This window comes from Silurus meridionalis, chromosome 18, assembly GCF_014805685.1.
Source record: "Silurus meridionalis isolate SWU-2019-XX chromosome 18, ASM1480568v1, whole genome shotgun sequence".
Classification (NCBI taxonomy): domain Eukaryota; kingdom Metazoa; phylum Chordata; class Actinopteri; order Siluriformes; family Siluridae; genus Silurus; species Silurus meridionalis.
Window position 1 is genome coordinate 9,087,467 of NC_060901.1, and position 18,070 is coordinate 9,105,536.

General features: G+C 39.4%; 1 protein-coding gene across 3 annotated transcripts in view; it reads left to right on the plus strand.

Moving 5' to 3' along the window:
- Positions 1-18,070, plus strand: part of rap1b (RAP1B, member of RAS oncogene family) — a 42,819-nt gene that overhangs the window by 4,015 nt on the left and 20,734 nt on the right. Inside the window, exon 1 of one of the 3 annotated variants that reach the window (XM_046872580.1) lies at positions 8,761-8,902. The exons of the other annotated variants lie outside the window; for them this stretch is intronic. The gene's annotated coding sequence lies outside the window, so the exon portion shown is untranslated. Of the gene's footprint in view, positions 1-8,760; positions 8,903-18,070 lie in introns of those variants that run through there. 3 annotated transcript variants of the gene reach the window in all.

Below are 18,070 nucleotides of genomic sequence, written 5' to 3' on the forward strand. Positions count from 1 at the left end.
GACACGTACAGCCACAGTGCTAGGATCTCAATAATTTGCCTAAAGTGTTCCTTTACTGACGTCGTCTGTTTTGTTCTGCTTTCTAAACTGTTTTGGTTTCGGTGTGAGACGCTAGAAACGAACAAACACTTCCTGGAGTGTCCTTCTACTGAAGAAAAAGCTGAAAACTCTTTTTAACAGTATATATTGTGTTCTATACTTATCGTTTCAGATACGTTATTACGCAAGGTATTTTCAATGGGTTATTCCACTGAATTTTTTAAATATGCATTTTTTTTATGTCTTTTTTCATTTAGCACATGCCCTGTATGTTGCTGTGTTCTCTAAAAGATGTACATCAGTGATTATCATGATGAGGATAATGTTAAAATGACTCCAAATAAATGAATGATTCACTTGTTGCTTCCTTGAATTGTGTATTAGATTTTCCGTAATGGGATCATGATACATTTAACACAAAAATCTTTTGACAATTACCATCCTAAAAAAATATTTAAAAAATTGCGCCTGGTATAAAAATATCTCCCCTCATACACACATACACTTTAGGTAGAAATGGTTGGCTCTGTTGTAATTTACATTACAGTGCAGGTGGAATAGCAGCTGGATGCAGTTCATTGTGTGCTGGAGTGTAAGGAATAAATAAATAGATATTATAGTTATTAAATATTTCTGTTTAGTAATTATAATAATGTAAATATCTTGTATGGGAAGCATAAATTCTCAGAGCTACATGAGCATGTTTCTCTTCCCCTTTTTTTTGGTGAGGTTCATGCACAGATTGTCACTCATTTTGGCGTTACAGTCCTGTTACAGAAGCTAAATTGAACTACTTTTGTTTATTTGCATTGTTTAGAGCCACAACAGTTTGAGGTGAAATGTGAAACGCTAATTTGTGTTTTACTCCAAGCATCGCTTCATACGTGTTTATGCCTTTCCCCTGATAGCCTGTAACCTAGGTGAGATGATTGACTTGCAAATGACATGCCGAGTTTGTGTGATTTCGAACACTTGAGAAAGTTTAAGACCATATCACTGCAAAACAAAAGTTGGCTTTTTGTTCAACTTGAACACTTTTTTCTTCTTCATTAATACCAACACTAAGTTTACCGAACATTACAACAGCCCACAATTCAGCTTCAGTAATACTGCAATACACAAACTATATATAACTTACAAAAGAGACAAACTTGTGTTTCATGGTCTATATATGTGATACAGTTCATTTTCCTCCACATTAGTGCTGAGGGTATTTAAAATGGATCCTGTGTGTGTTTTAAAGATGATATCTTATGAGTGGTTTGACACAGCTGGAGTGGTCAGGGTGTGGCTGATTAGACTTGTGTATCTGCCAGTTGGTCTCTTTGGAGGCAATACACAAGACACAGCTACATTAAAACCATTATCGTAATAGAAAGCTAATTATTTTTGTATAGACTAAGCTGCTTTTGGGAAACTAGAAGTGTTGATATCTAAATATTTTATTTGTAATACTATTGAGATGTGGTGTTGACGGTAAGGAAGTCAGCTGGTTCCTCTTACGTTTTTCTGTACGGTTATACCAGTAATAGCTACACATCTGGGCTTTTTCACATTTTCAACCTAATCATGACCAGCTGACATTTTGGGAGTTGACCTCCAGATAAAAACATCTTTATGAGGACTTTCTGTTGTTCCTTCACTGACTGGTTGTTTCATGATATGATGTTTGTTCTTCATGACCCATGAAGCTCAAGCTGTCAAGTTGTTATTGACTTTCGAAATGTGTGTAAATGACATTTTGCTTCTGCTTAAGACAAATAAGTGTCACTTGGACATACAAACTGTCACAAGGCAGAAGGACCGGATGTGTGCAATAAGGCTTGTAATGTGAACACAGCCTCAGTTTTCACCTGGAGTCAAAAGAACTTCCAAGCATACAAATGTTTTGTGACATCCACAGAATATAACCACTCGGAGATCGCATGAAGAGTGAAAAACACGTTCTGATAGGTGATAGACATGTCATTGTGACTCTTACCTTTGATGTAATGGCCTTGGCACGTGTTATCTTGGCATGATTACATGCGTTCATCTACACCTGAGTGTAAAAAAACCGCCATAAATCCTGCTTTGGCTGTATTTGATTTTTGAATTTGACATTCACCACTTATTTGTTGTTTACCTAAAAAATTGGTAAAATGGCCACAATCATTATGATGAGTTGCCTTGCTATTCACCACTTCTTTTTTTTTTCTTCTTCTTTTGTTCATATGGTGAGTAGTTCCTCTTATTTATTATTCAGTGCAGTCCTTCCACAAACACAGTTGCCATTCAATGAGTTTGTTTCATGTAGGAGATTTTAATCAAACAGCCTCAGGATATAGAGAGCAGAATTTCCTAATTTGGTAGCTATCGCTTGTTTCAGGTTCATACTGACTTTCCAGTGAAAATGTAATGATTTAGGCCAGTCATCACCTTAACCCAGGAAGCATGTGTTCAACCCTCAACCTCCCCAGTTGGTAGCTGTAGTATGATCAACAGAATTCGCTGCTCGGTGAATGCAAAAACAATATGCAACACTACATTGTAAGAAAAGTTTGGCTCTTCTAAGGCCTTTTTTTGGTCATAATTTGCTTAATGAAAAGTGTTGACTGTCAGTAAGAGGTTTCGATTGCCTGTGGTATTGGTTATGTTGGAAACTTACCTAGGGAAAATGTAGGTGTGTCGAATTCATAGTGATCATTTCCCACCAGCACGTCAAACTTCTGCTGACCAGTGAACTCTCCTGTTGTGCTCACGACGTCTTGCAGTCTGGTCTTCGTGCTTAAGCCAGCATGCTTAGCTGAACCATGTGGTTATTGATGGCTATCTATGAAACTGGTTGAGAGATTGTGGTCACAGTGTCTGTAGAAAAAAATATTTGCTGACAAACTTTTTGTTAATTGCTTGTTAAATTTTTTTTCATATCTCTAGACACTTGGAGGAATTTGAATGACTCCTTCTTACTCACTGCACTGTTGTATGGAAATGGGAAGGTCTTACAAAACCAGTCACCAGCTCTACAATGGTTTCTTGTGATTGTCTAGCCAAGTCGTGCACTTTTAATGTAGATTTTTCTGCTAGAATGTTTTTCTGACAGATTAACCAAAGCCTGTGGTATTTATGGTTCTGTGGCAAGACCTCTACCATCCAGCGAAAAATAAACACACTGTAATACTTGGTTCATGCTTTATATCTGGCCAGACTTCAACATGTTTAACTGTCTATAGGAACCCACAGTTAAAACCTTTTACATGAAACTTGGGTAGATTCTCTGCTAAAGGTATAAATGTTTAGAGTAAGTGTGTGTGGAATGAGGGGCTATGCTGGGGTCAGAGAGCAGATGGTGGGGGTGATTGAAGACCCTCGGGACTTGCATACTGTGCAGTGGAAGTGTAGTAAATTATATTGTGGAAAATCCAGAGACTGTCATAGTATTTAGTTTATGAAAATATGTTGCCTTTTCATGCCATTTGAGACAATTGTGCCATTTGAACAAGAGTTCTAAAAATATCCCTCCAAGCTTCAAATCCTTTTTACTGAGCCATACCATTGTGGCACAGAGTGTGTGCTTTGGCTGGTTGGCTTTATTGTGGCCTTTGTGTAATTGCTGTTGCTGTGTTTCCATTCTGCTAGAGTGGTATTCAGTGTGACCTCAGGGATATGTAAGCTAGAATATGAATGCTTTCGATTCCACAGGATTACAGCTTCTCTTAAGTCGCTTTCCAATGGGCCTGTTGCTCAGTTGCTGTCTAATACATAAACTTAGGAAGATGCTCCATATGGGTGTTAAACAGGATTGCAATATAAGAGCCTGGGAAACAGAATATTCTTGTGCCCTCAGAGGCGCTTGGAAAGTTCATAGATTTTATGTTGCCTTGTGGTTGCATGTTTTCTCTGTATCATCTTCTTCCCACTCTGAGAACAGGGCCAATTTTGCTCTCTTGGACACTCTCACAGATGGCTGTGGCATTGTCTGGATCTGAACTCATAATCCCTGGATGACAGGGTGAAATCTTTCCTTTTAAGATGCTCTCTAGGCCTTTTCATCCAGCAACTTGCATAACACTTTTATAATCAGTGGTACAGAATGATATTGTTTGGATTCTGTTTGGACTTTTTCGGTTTTAACGTTATTTCATGAGCATGTTGGTCAGTTTTAATTTCCTACAATTCCCACAATGCTGTTCAGCTGATTGCTTGTTGTGCTGGCAGTGGAAATACACATTATTTTTTTCCCTAATGAGCGCAATGCTTTTTGCCAATCTGCTCAGTCAACTTTGAGTCCTGCTGTATTTTCACAGCACCAATTAGCCTATTAGCAAATTATTTATTTGATGGGTTTCAGGATGTTTTCCTTTCACTTCAGGCTTGTGGGAGTTGGACCAGCGTTACTGGCACACAATCCATTGCAGGGATTAGCATGTCTACTTACATTACACTATGCACTTATGGTTTAACTCAAACGTCACCTGGCCTGTCGAAATACCCCGCTTAGTCTTTCTCATAGTGACGTGTAGAGACTCCCACAGCTACATCACTTGGGAGAGATCAGAGCTTTACGAGAAGCTCGTCCAAGCAATGAGCTAATCATTCCAGTGGTCTTCAGGGAGATAAAACCTGCTCTTGAATCAGACACATTCTATTTCTATATCTGCTTTCATATATCTGCTGACATTTATCAGGTTTATGTTCTATATCCATTGTTTGTTGTTGCTGATTTATTCGAATGCAAACCGATGTATTCTGTTCAATTACAAATGCAACACACTTTCGTCGTCCCTGTAAAGTGCAAACATTTGCCTTTTTAAGTTTAACCTAAGTTAAACTTTCCCTTGTTATGGCTTTACCAGGCTACTGCCGATGAAGCTTCCTGAGCGTACTGTGTTGGTGTGTTTTCGTCTATTTCTTGGTACTTCACTGAACCTTTTTCTTTGTACTCCAACCTTTAAATGTTGGCATTGTTCAGTCTTGAGTCAAGTCTGACTTTCGAAGTATTCCAGATGCTGAGTGTGCTGTTTTAATGGTTGTGCCGTTTCCAAAGTAAATAACCACATATGCTTTGCATTGGAACCATTAGCTTCAACATTGCTATTTATTCGTGTTTTAAATCTTTTGGCTTCTCAAAAGCACATCCCAGATAATTAGATTCAGCAAAATTCGCCAAACATCAGTGCATTGTTGTAGTTCTAATAGTTGTATCAGGGCCATACCCCTGCCCAGGCTTTTAGTTTTAGTGTATAAAGCAGTATGAAGTCATACACCTGTCTTTAGTTAACTCTCAACATCCAAATTGGGCCATTAGGGAGTCCTGATAGTGTTTGCCTTATGCTCACCATGTCTGACTTTATTTTATATACATTTTCTGCTTCCTGAGTATTTATAAGGGCCATGGAGGAAAGTATGGAATTTTATATTTTCCCCTCTTTTATATAAAAACAAAACTAAATAATAGGTGTTAAACTTGAAGTATGCCAAGAGTAAGGAATATAGCTTGGGAGTTAAGATGGATGTTTTTTCCCCACCCTCTTAATTTATTTATTTGCCAGTTGTCCCACCTTTTATCTAGGTTCTTCCTGTTTGCACAGCAGATACCAAATTGTGTAAGAGAGTTAGTGATTTGTGTGCATCCTCTTAGACCCAAGATGCCACACACACATCCTTTTCAATCTAATCCTGTGTCACTGTTCAGATGGACAGTCAGGGAAGAGCTGACTGCTTTCTTCCACATTCCTGAACTCACTTTGCCACAATTGGCTAGTTTCCCCTGTTATTGGCGGCAGCAATATTCATCCATCCATCACTAATCCATCTTATCTCGGGGGTAATTTTTCTTCAATAAGTCCAAGTTATAGATATGTCCATCATTATCTGAAATCAGAATGCAGGATTTTTGTTTTGTGCCACTCAGTGAGATTTCAGCAATGCTCTCACACATGTACATTACTCCTTAATTATTTCAGAAGGGTCAATGTGTGACCATGCACCGGAAGATCCATCATGACCACTCTTTTAAAGTTTCAATTTGGCCACCCATTAAGCAGAGTTTTAATCCTCAGTCTTCTCTAATAGCTTTAAACAGAATCTTTTCATTATCTTTCTCTGCAGAAGGCTAACGCAATCAGGGTGTGTGTGTGTGTGTGTGTGTGTGTGTGTGTGTGTGTGTGTGTGTGTGTGTGTGTGTGTGTGTAAATGCCAATTTAGAATGTCACTGCCAAGATGAGGTCCTCAAATCCCCCATTTAATCAGACCAGATCACTGCAGGCTTCCCTCCCAAGATATACAATGTGCTTTGAGTGTTATATCACTATTCTCAGAAGTATACACTTTGAATTTAGCTTGACCCTGTGTGTGTGTGTGTGTGTGTGTGTGTGTGTGTGTGTGTGTGTGTGTGATCTGAGAGAGTTCAGCATGAACTGCTTATTAAGGCCTTTAGCTTGAGGATCTATTTCTGCGCAAACTTATGTTTCTCATCTGAGTAATTGGGGGAATAATGCAATGTTTAATCAATATACATTTAATAAATATATATAATAAATACTTTTTTAAAAGACAAATGAAATGCTAGGAAAATAAAACTCTTCTAATCGTGTGTTTTGATGTAAAAAACTAGTCTATGTAACACACTGCATAATGAGTCTGATACCCTTTCATTACTTTTGGCGTCTAATAAAGAAACTAATTCTCATTCTCACTCACTTACTCACTCACTCACTCACTCACTCACGAGTCTTGGCTCTTTCACCTCTTCGAAACATTTGTACTCCACTGTCCTTATCGTGGTGTCTTGCTTTTCACAGAGCTGCAGTGTACTGTATGGCTATCGATTACGGATCTCTTGTCTGGGTGGATTTGAGTTTCCGAGGTGTGTGTGTGTGTGTGTGTGTGTGTGTGTGTGTGCGCGCGCGCTTTGACTCGGATCTGAAGCAGGATTATCTTTTGAGAGAGAGAGGCACCCTGTCTGACTCGTGTGTTGTCACGCTCCCTCTGATGACGTCATCTTGGAGATTTGTGTGTACATGCTCTGCTATGTTTGGCATGCTGTCACAAAAAGCACGCACGCGCATACACACACACACACACACACACACACACACACACACACACACACACACACAGACAGGTGTCAGCAGGATACAACAAGACAGAACAAAGTACACCGACACACTGCTGGCTTCTTTAATTCTCCATCTTTTTTCTCTCTTTGTTTAATTCATCCATGCATCCCTCTCTTTTTTTCCCTTCTCTCCTGCTATCTGCCTGCCTCCACCTTCAGTTCACACTCTTCAGGTCAGTCTGTTATTTGGCCTGGCTGAGAGCCAGAGGCTTCTCGTAAGTAAGGTAAGGCCGGAGAGATTTCCCCTGCATACTCGATTGAAAAATAAACTGGGATGCTCGGCTCTCCTGCTTTTACCATACAACAGAGGAAGGAGACAGCTTTGTCATCTCAGGGTGTTTTCATGCTTTCATTTGTAAACAAGTTTCACTTGCACTTGCACTGTGATATATTTGGCTGAACATGCTATTTGTTCCCAGGAACATTTACAAGAGAAATGTTCTACTTGTGAAAATCTAGTTCAGAAACAAATCTAACAAGAGCTTCTGATGGTAAATTTACACAGTAGATTTGTTGATATGAACATTGATTTATCGTATAATTGGCCTGACATTGTGCAATGTTTTATATATAGAGATAACAATATGAAGACTAGCTGTTTAAAAGAAATGGCACCCTATAAAAGGAGGAAGAGTTAGTGTGAGACCAGAATGACTGGGCTGGTGAATTACTAGTTGAATTGGCACAAACCACACCTAGAAATTGCTCTTTCTCCATTTTGGTGGCCATTGTGACATTTTCAACTGAATATTGGCTTTTATTGTGGACTCGGATACTTACACAGGCTAATTGTATGTAGTCTGGATTAAAGCAATTAAATTTATGCTCTCACATCATTATTTCCTATTGGCAATTAGGTCTTAAGTACTTCCTGAGTCAAACAAATGGAAGAAAAGTATAGAACTGTGGTTTTGTCTTCTTTCTTATATATGATTGCTTAATAAATGAGTTGAGAGACATTATAAAGAAATCTAACCAGCTTGAAAGGAAGTAGCAGAGTTGGTTGGAGAGCATTTGTGGCTAGTACAGTTAGCTGCACAGTTAGTGAAGCCCTACATGTAAACCAAGTCATTTGTACGTAGCACAATACAGAAGAAAATTTTGAGCGCCGTTCGCAAAATTGTGATGATTACGCCCTTCACTAAATTGAGTATTTAAACCACATGTGAAAACACCCATTTTTGTTTTGTTTCAGCACGCTGCTAGCGCACAGCAAGATAAGCCACACAAACACACTGTGCCGTTCAGAGTCCATTCTGTGTTTTCTGTACAGTTTTGATATAGCTAATCTTTTTACATTTTTCCTCCCATCAGCATAGTTTTGAGACCAGGGAGCTGCCTGTTGATAGATGAGTTGTGTTTGTGGTTTCCTATGGGCCTATAGAGTGTAAAGGCGCATACGCAAACTCATCATCAGCTCCCAGCTGTGTTACAGAGATGTCAACTGCTCGCATGGTACTGACATCTCAGAGAAGGTGCTAGCTGATGATTATTAGCTAAGGCTGTGTGGTTTCCGTTTCTGCAGGGTGGCCCGAGTTAGAGGGAGTGCCTCAAGCCTTAATCTTGACTAGAACAAGCTTCCTGTGTCCATGTAAGAGGAACACACTGCTGCTTCTTGTGTCAGAAGGACATGCAGTTTGTTGACTTTCATGTAAAAAAACAAATATATATATCTTTTTTTTTTTTGTAACATTGAAGGAGGAAAAACATTGGCTTTTTTAGTTTACAATTAAATGGAAAAAGTACATCAAAGTGAACCTAAACGTGAGTAACGACTTTTCAAACTCAAAATGATATTTTGAATATTATTTAAATTATCTTGAGTGCAAATTTATTTCAAAATGTTTATTCTCTTACATTATTGATAATGAACAAGTATCTTTACTAATCTTGTTAGTTTTAAATATGTTTTATAAAAATACAGCATTTTATTTGAGTTTGTAGATTTAGCATCGCTCAAAGTCCTGATCCTGTGGTGGAGAAACAGGTTTCCTGTGTGGTGTATTAGACTTTCTTTTAAATCCTAGTTGCCCTGAGGATAGGCAGATTCAACAGCCAAGGGAAAATACATCCTAATCCTTATTGTGTTTGAATATAATTTGTTATGCACCTTACTGTGTGGAAACCTGCTGCGCTACACGCACGGGGATGACAATTTTTATTATCCTTTTTTTTTTTTATTAGGTGGCTCAATTAGCTTGCATCCGTTGTAAGTGGAAACACTGATGATCCTGAGCAGAACAATTTCAGTGCAAACCTGCTACACACTATCGCTATAACCTGCTATAAATAGATGAAGAGAAAATAAAGATGCTAGCTAAACTCAAAATACCTTTTACATGTGGACAGAATGTGTAAACTTTTTGGTATGATGCGTGATCTTACTTTTGTTTCTCTTTCATCCGTCTCAATGCATGTAACTAGCATAAGTTTTACTCTGCTGTTTTTTTGTTTTCAGGCAACCTGTATTATTCAGCACTCTGGAGGGTGGAGTTTTATCTCTACATCCTTTTTCTAAACTTGTACTCATTAATATTTCATTTTGGTCCAAAATGTCGATTTGATTTACACAGTTGTTCCTGGATTTACCACTTCCTCTCGTCATTATTCTACTGCATTTTCCTCACCTGTGGAATATAGAAATACACAGCCGAAAGACATTCAACAATAGATTATTGAAAATAAGCTTTGCAGCCCAGCCCCACCGTTCTCTCTACTGTTCATGCTTCTGTGAACACACACGGTTTGTTGTGCGCATTATCTTGTCCCTGACCGCAACCTTCTATTGTCTTCCTGCACCTGGTTGTTAGAAGACTGAGGTGACGTATTCTGTTAAAGAGACGTGTGTGTGTGTGTGTGTGTGTGTGTGTGTTGGCTAGTTTTTACATCTGGTCACCCCGCCTTTTTTTGAGGGCTTGAAGTTTTGAAGTTGGAGCTGGGAGTTTGATTGCGCAAGTTCCTGTTGAGGGAAATCTGTGCTTTGTCAAGCCTGTAGGTGAATTCAAACACAACCCCCCATTGCAAAAAACCGCACGCCTCATGTTTGAAACCCAGTGTGGGTTGATGTGATCATTTCACTGTCCTTTTCTATTAATCCTACACAGCTGATTTCTGGAGGCTACAAAGGCACGGACGCAAAACTGTTTTGTCACCAAAATTAAAAACCGAGTTCAGAGGGTTTTTTTTTTCTTTTCCTCTCTGTCTGCCCTGCGCTCCTCTATTGCCCAAACAAGTCCGTAGGTATCTGTTTTAACGCGTCTCAAATCGGGCGCGGCGAGAGATCCTAAACCTTTTTCTGCAGGCTGTGATTTGCGCAGGAGGATGTTTCTCCATCTGCATGTCGGGACACGCGTGTGGCCCCAAGCCGCCACTGAAATATGAGCCATCAGCAATCTTTCTTGTTTATTTTCTACCCTATTACGCGCACACACGCATATTCCTCACGTCACACTAAATCAAGCGTGTCACTGTGAAAACGAAGGCAACATTTCAGGATGTCATTGAAACATGATGAAATATAAGTAACATTTAAGCTTTTTTTGTGGCGCTTAATGTAAGTTCTAAGGCGTTAAAATGAATGTGATATTCATCATTTCAGTCTTTTAACAACAACGAAAGCCAGAAACCCAGGATTGAAAAAAAAAAAGACATAAGACTGTAATAAATAAATAATGAATGTGGGATACGCCTCTTAATAAACCTCAGTGTTACACCACTTGAGGGTCAACTCATTCAGTTCTTTATTTAAAAGGAGCTCGTATCTATTGCTTGTATACTTACTAGAACTACATTACTAGTCAGGTTTTTGCTCAGAGTGGATTGATTTTTTTTTTTTGCTGGAGTTTTTGGCATTCAGGAGGCCATCACAAATTGAAAGGCAAAAGACCTTAAATGAACTCTGACCCCTGTATCCCCTGTCACTGCTTTGGTATGCCTCCATTAGCAAACCGCCATCATTTGACTTTGAATTTCTTTTCCATCTCTTTTTTTTTTTTTGCCATTATGGTATTTCCATAAGTTTTTCCGTAAGTTATTATAATGTAAAAGTATGGTAATTGTGCAATTGTTCTCCGTATGGAATTAAGTGGACTATCTCTCTGAAGTAAGTTAAATATTTTATTTGTATTTATTTATTTTTGACAAGAAGAAGAAGGAGAGAAGGATGAGAGGCATTTCCCCACTCAGTGGTTTAAAACATTTGAATGTAATCATCTAGCAGATTTTTAAGCGATAAATAAAGTTAATTCAACTGTTTAATGTTGCCAGCATTACAGCTTGGCATTGTGAACGCTCTTTCAGCCTCAGGCTGTTTATAACTAAGCGGCGCCTGAACATTTAGCGAGGTGCAGCTCGTCTTTATCAAACATTAGACTGATAAATCCGCAGTTTTGTTTCATCAGCAATTTTCACTCTTGCATTAAAACGTGTGCTTTTGTTTCCTCTTTGCATTCTACTTATATTTAGTGTTTCATCAAAGCTACATAATTAAGTATTAAGCACATCGAAACGTCTTTTAGCATATTTTCTACCATGGTGTTTAGTAGACAGCCTTCTGAAAGTAAAATTTCTTGCATGCATATTCAAGACCATTCGAGCGAGCCACCTGTGCTGTGTACAGCACGGGAATATGTAAATGTAAGTGTATAGCGGCCACCTAGAGGACCATGCTGCCTGTTTTACATGTCGAGCCAGCTAAACTTCATTATAACAGTCTAGCTGAGTACTAATCATTTCTCGAGTCTCTGGTTAATAAATGAAGAGTTTGTGTAGTGTTTCTGAGACTGTTATGCAGATGAGCAGAATCCTCTCAACCAGAAGTAGAACATATCTTGGAATTGATTACTTTCTTAGTCTCTTCTCTTTTGCCTTGTTCTTTTCTCTGTCTTGTTCTTTTTTGTCAAAAGGTACTCTAAGGCCAGATCATTTCAGCGCTAATACTGTGTGTCCCCCACAATGTTAAACGCTCGGAAAAAATGTTTTGCGCATGCCGTCATTCAGACTTCCTCTCCCCATAGTGTGGCCAACGCCCATGTTCTCATTCATGGAAGACCCTCAAGACCGTCCCATAGTATTCATCTTTGTGCTGTTCTTGGATTAATTACTGGGGGAAAAAAATGGAAATATAAAGGAAAACTAAATTCCACCAGCAAGTTATCCAGTCTGACACAAGAGCTAGCGGATTTAAGAAAAACAAAACGGTTGCTGTTCACTTCAGTGAATGTATATTTTGGTACATAGGAGGATATTTATCACGCTACACTCGAGTAAGGCGGAGAAGCAGAACTGGGATTTAAATCTCTATTGTACAAAAGTTTCTCAGCTCAGTCTGAACAACGATCGGCGAGAAAGTGCTTAGGTTTTGAGTCGAATATTGGACTTGTGCTACTTGTCTCATGGGTTTCTTTATTTGCAGTTTTAAAACTGTGTGGGAGAACTGCTGAGCTTGAGCTATTACATTCACACTATTGTGGGTAAGTGTAGGCTTTGTACAAGCGAGATGTCACCTTTTAAAATGAAGCTGAAATAATCCAAATGAAGTGATTAAAATGAAAGGTTTTTATGCTTTAGCTGTTCACTGATGTAAAAGTATATGCATTAATTTGGGGATATAAACGAGTTGAAATAACTTTTAATAGTTGAAAGTGAACTGAAACTCTTTTTGTTTAGATGTTTGGCATATTGTTTTGAGGCCCCAAATGTTTTTGGTGTGGGTGATGAATTCAGGCTCCAGAGTATCTGCGTAAAGGAACATTTTCCTGCCTACTGTCTGGGGAATTCATAGGTTTGCTGTGACAAGGGCTGGGCACACGCACTCCCAACTCATGGCCATTTGTCATTACCATTGTCTCAATCGCAGCACAGTGAATCATTCAAAATCTGACCCATTGTTTCACAGTGGCATGTTGCTAGTTATATTGCATGCACTACAAATAAGCATTCTGATATTTGTCTGTGTGAGAGAACAGGAAAATCATGCGTATTTGTACTTCAGTTGCATTTATGCGTCAGTTATTGTTTTTTTTTTTTTTTGGCTTTAAACTAGTTCATTCATCTATGACGGCTATAATTTGTCTGTATAATTATAGGCAATTAGAATAACAGGATGACAGACTGAGATGTGGTGAACTGTGACCCCAGGCGGGCATGCATCAAGATTCTAGCCTCTATTGGTTATCCACTCATCGTCTAAGATTATGACCTTTTTGTAAATTGACAAATGTTTTGGCTATAATACAGCAAAAGAATCATTAGAGACTAAAACATAAATAAAAGCAGGACCTTTTAGATTGCCTGGTATACATTTGCACACATGGTGCAAATATGCAAATGTTCTCATGGCCTGACATCGAAACTGCCTTGCCATGTGTTGGTAGTAATATGAATAATACTGTGTTATTGTCGCATCATAATAATAAGTGTGATCGTGTCATTTGTGAGCTGTCTAAGTGTTGGGCTGTGCATCCAGTAATTATTGTCTGAAAAGTCATCTTATTTAGGAGAAATATAAAGGAACCCTTTTTTAAACCAGATTTGATTTTGTACTAATAAGTGGCAGACTTGTCATTATCTGATCTTTCTGTCTGCCAGTTGTGTTTCCTGATCCAGTGTTTGTTAGCTTTGTCACGCTTGGCCTACCATGTATTACTTAATATGGTATGCCTGTGCATTTATCTTTATTTACTTGGAGCTGGACAAGTCCTGTCTTTATGGACATGACTAATGGCTATGGGGTTAGGGAGCATCATATGTCATTTTTGGCATGAGCTGACTGAGCCACTGGGTAGTGTGACTCCTATAAGTGTCTTTATTGCAATACCTCATTTTACATATTTTGGTTACTGGACAAATCGTAATAGAGAAAAAGCCGTTCATGCTGATGATAATGGTGATCGTGAAAGTGTAATCCTGGTTGGGACATCCAGCGAGTTTGTCCAACTCAAGGTGCACCGCATTAAACACACTTTAATAGGCGGAGCATAAAGAGCTAAGACAGAGGCTAGCTGCCTGGAGAGCACTTGATTCTTAGTCAGTGAATAAGGCATAACTTCAAACTCTACTTCTGCTGTGAGGTCACTTCCTTTACTTTCCAGCCTCTTCTGTTTTAAAACAGCTTACCGATAAGCTTTCTGCAATCCTGTTGCGCTTCCTGTTGCCTAGTGACCGTGATCGTCTTGCATATTCATTACCACCCCACCTGACCTGAGGCAGAGTTGGTTTAACAGCTGGCCCTCCCCATTCCTCATTAAAGAGGCGTTCAGCGACTCTGGCACCGCAAGTGAGAGGGTCAATAGCGCCAGAAAACACCAAGGGGGGTCTTTAAGTCCATGTGGGACTTGGCCTCTGTTGACTTCCTAGCAGCAGGGTCCGCTCTCATCTCCCTGTGCCTAAAGATTCCATCCTGGTGAGCATCCGCTTGTCTAATTGCTGCCTGGGATCCAGCAAGGACTGCACGAATAGTGGCTGCTGGATAGAAATGGAGGGGATGATAAAACTGTAATGGGCTCAGCTGTTGATCTCAGGCCAGTTTGAAAGTGGCAGGCCATTAACGATTGGGAATCAAGGCCACCAGTGGCATGTCTCAGATTTGTCAGTTGGCTAGAGTGCATATATAGATCCCTCTATATTTTAGTCAGACATGCACCAATATATCTCAACTTTGCAATATTTCTATAGTAATGTCTATTGGCCAGTTTTCGCTGCAGTTTATTGATACTACGTACTGTTGTGGGTGTGTGAGAGCACCATGTAGTTGAAGAATTACCTTGTCAGACGAGTCGACATCCATATCTGCCACTTGAAGGTCTGAAATGTGAGAATGGACCCCACCCTCTGTTCTTCCACACCAGCTTAATTTCCCATCCTTTCGCTAAAACCCAATCCATCAATGACCGCTCCTATCAGCTTAACAGCTGCCATATAACATGGTCGAATGAGGACTCTGACATTTGACTTCCTGTGTCAATACTTGAGTGAGTTGAATTTCTAGCCAACTTATTTAAAACACGGAGGTTTGGGACTTTTCTGTGTCTCAGTCCACACAATTTGCTTTTTGTCTGGTGTGTTCTTGTGGTTTTACAGCTGAGCTGCAGTCTGCTTTTAACTCTGTCTCGCTCTCTTGCTGATGCCAGTTTTATCTCATGCAAGTTCTTTTAACATGCCCAGGCTGCTTCAGCACCGATGCTTGCCTCTTCCCTTGAGCTCAGCTGACTACTGACACGGTCAGATGAGCAGCTTGTTCAGGGTTTGCACTGTGATCACTTTATCTGAGGCTGCTGATCTGTTTTTCTGTCAGATTTCCGGTTGGAATTATTTAGCTGTCAGTTAGGTTGCCTGAGCTCTGCTTTTTCTAGCTGTTTGGTCTTATCAAAGTGGGTGAAATTACGGTCACACTGTGTCCTTCAGCCTTTAAGATTAGTTTCTGTTCCTGATAGGGTGTTTCTTACACCTTTATTAGTGAGAGTGTAAAGCAAATGCAGTTTTCATTTACACCAGCTACAGAAGTGTGTTTCTATACATTAAGTAGCTCATAAACATGAATGTAGCAAAGCTGTTTCACAGTTTCTGGTAACTTGAAGCCTGATCACAGTCAGGAAGTGTTTGCAAAAGATTGAGTCTGTTTCTCAGTGATCTAACCTGATAATTTGTGTCAGCAGAACAATCGTTGAAATGTTTCATGGGGATGGAAAGACCACCCTAACATCTAATACAAACTACCAGTAGTGTCATGTGTTTGAGCTTTAGAGTGCTTACAGATACTGAAAACACATTACATCACTGCGCCAATTGTCATTCCCACGTAAGCTGCCACATGTCCAAATGCAAATGTTTCGGTCACGATTTGCACAAAGGTGCCAAAGTCCAGAGTTTTTAACTCCTTGCGATCGCTGTATAGATGATGTTTGGAAAAGTGTGTTTTTCTACTTTCCTATCTAAAGCAGTGTTCAGACTAAACGCGAATGGATATCATTTGGCAGTAAATTCAGTGTACTGAAGGTATAAGAATGTAGGAAGTATAAAATTATTGATGGCTTCTGGTTGAGGTCACTTTCACATCATGAGTATTTATATCTAGGTAAACATTGATCTATGTATTCACTAGAATAGAATTTTTGGTCAGGTAAATTAGAAGACCTTGGTGTTCTGAGGTAAAAATTGTGTCCGACTTTGCCTCACTGTTTTCTTAATGTGGCTTGATGAGGGAAAAATAAGAAACTGGCCATTTGATCCATTGCTGTACACTAAGTTTGGTGTTTTTCTCCTGCTGCTTGGAATTTCGTATCAGGAAGGGTATCAACAGTTTTGACAGTTTTGATTTCATTATCAGAGCTAATGTTGTTCAACATGGGAGGTACAGTGAAATCATGGGTAGAGTAAGTGCCACCCTGTTCCAGCACCATGGGTTCATATACCAAAGTTTTTTGTATGTCATGCTTTTGTCAGTAGGATCTGGTTACTTCCACCTACCAAACACGAGCCTGCTTGTCTGCTCTGACTTGCACCTCGATGTGAGTAAGGGTGTGAGGATGTCCCATTCTGGAGTCCCATTAAGGATGTATGTGTGCCACACAATTATATTGGATGTCTTTGGATGAAGTAGCATTACATTGTGCCTTCATTTGAGCTAGGAGAACCCAAACCTGTTCCAGCATGACAATACCCTTGTGCACAAAGTGAGATCTTTGATATATTTTTCATGAGTTAAAGTGGAAGATCTATAGCAGGCCACTCAAGAGTTCTGATGTCAACTCTATTGAACACCTTTGAGATGATGCTGGCTGCACCCCAGGCTTCCTCATTCTACCTTAGTACCTGACTTTACTAATACCCATGTGGCTGAATGAATGCAGATCGGAAAAATCTTCCCTGAAGAGTGGCAGTTACTATAACAGCAAATGGGGACTAAATATGGAATAGGATGTTCAGAAAGCACACACTAATCTTCTTTTCATGTGAACATTTGTTTATATAGTGTGATTAATACAAATTTTTTTTATAAACCTGCTCAGTGTTTAGCATGAGTCAGTGTATGACATGACTCATAAGTGCACCTACTTGTGCAGACTGTAATGATAGCTGATCTAACGGATGCTCCTGCATTCCAGATAACTCACCTGAGACACTGGGGTCACTTATGTCTATTGACTTATATCCTCTTTACTGGAAAAACACAGCCATATAAATCTAAAAGTATTGAAGCCGTGTGACCTTTCGTCTCCCTTGTGAGAAAGCGAGTGCACATGTAGAGAGGAAAAAAAAAGGAGGTTGGTGCTCAGTACATTTCTATGGCACAAGGCTTAAATCATCTCAAGGTTTCCAGCATTATCCTGCATGCCCTTGTCGCCCTCTCAGGAATATGATGGAAGGATAAAGATGAGGGATCATTGCCAGAAGTCTAGTCATAAAATCAGTGTCAGGAGAGAAACATGTTCTTCAGTTCAAATATGAAGGGGTGCAGTGTGTAACTCTCAAAATGACATTTGTACTGCGGGAAGTCCTCCAGCGCATTCAGCAAAAGCTAATATAGTAAGCATGGGAGCTAATGCGTAATCTAGTAAATGTGTTTATAAATAAAGAGCCAGAATAGCTTAGATAGCAAACCTTAACTTATTGGCCATATGGTGCACTACATAGTGTGTAGAATACATGATGTTCTCTATGCAGTGCACATATGTAGTTTGGAAGCCATGTTGCCACCCTCTATACTGTGGATGTTACCATAGAAACAGCCAGAAGGTTGATGACCTCAACCTCTTGTCATACTTGTGTAAGGATGACATGGTTCCCAAATCACACATGTGACTGCATAGAAAACCTTGTGTATCTTACATACTTCTGTACTGTGCTAGGACCGGGGTCAATATCTGAAAAGATGTAAAAAAATAAAAATAAAAAAAATAAAGTGTATTCCATATTAACATTGATGTCACCATA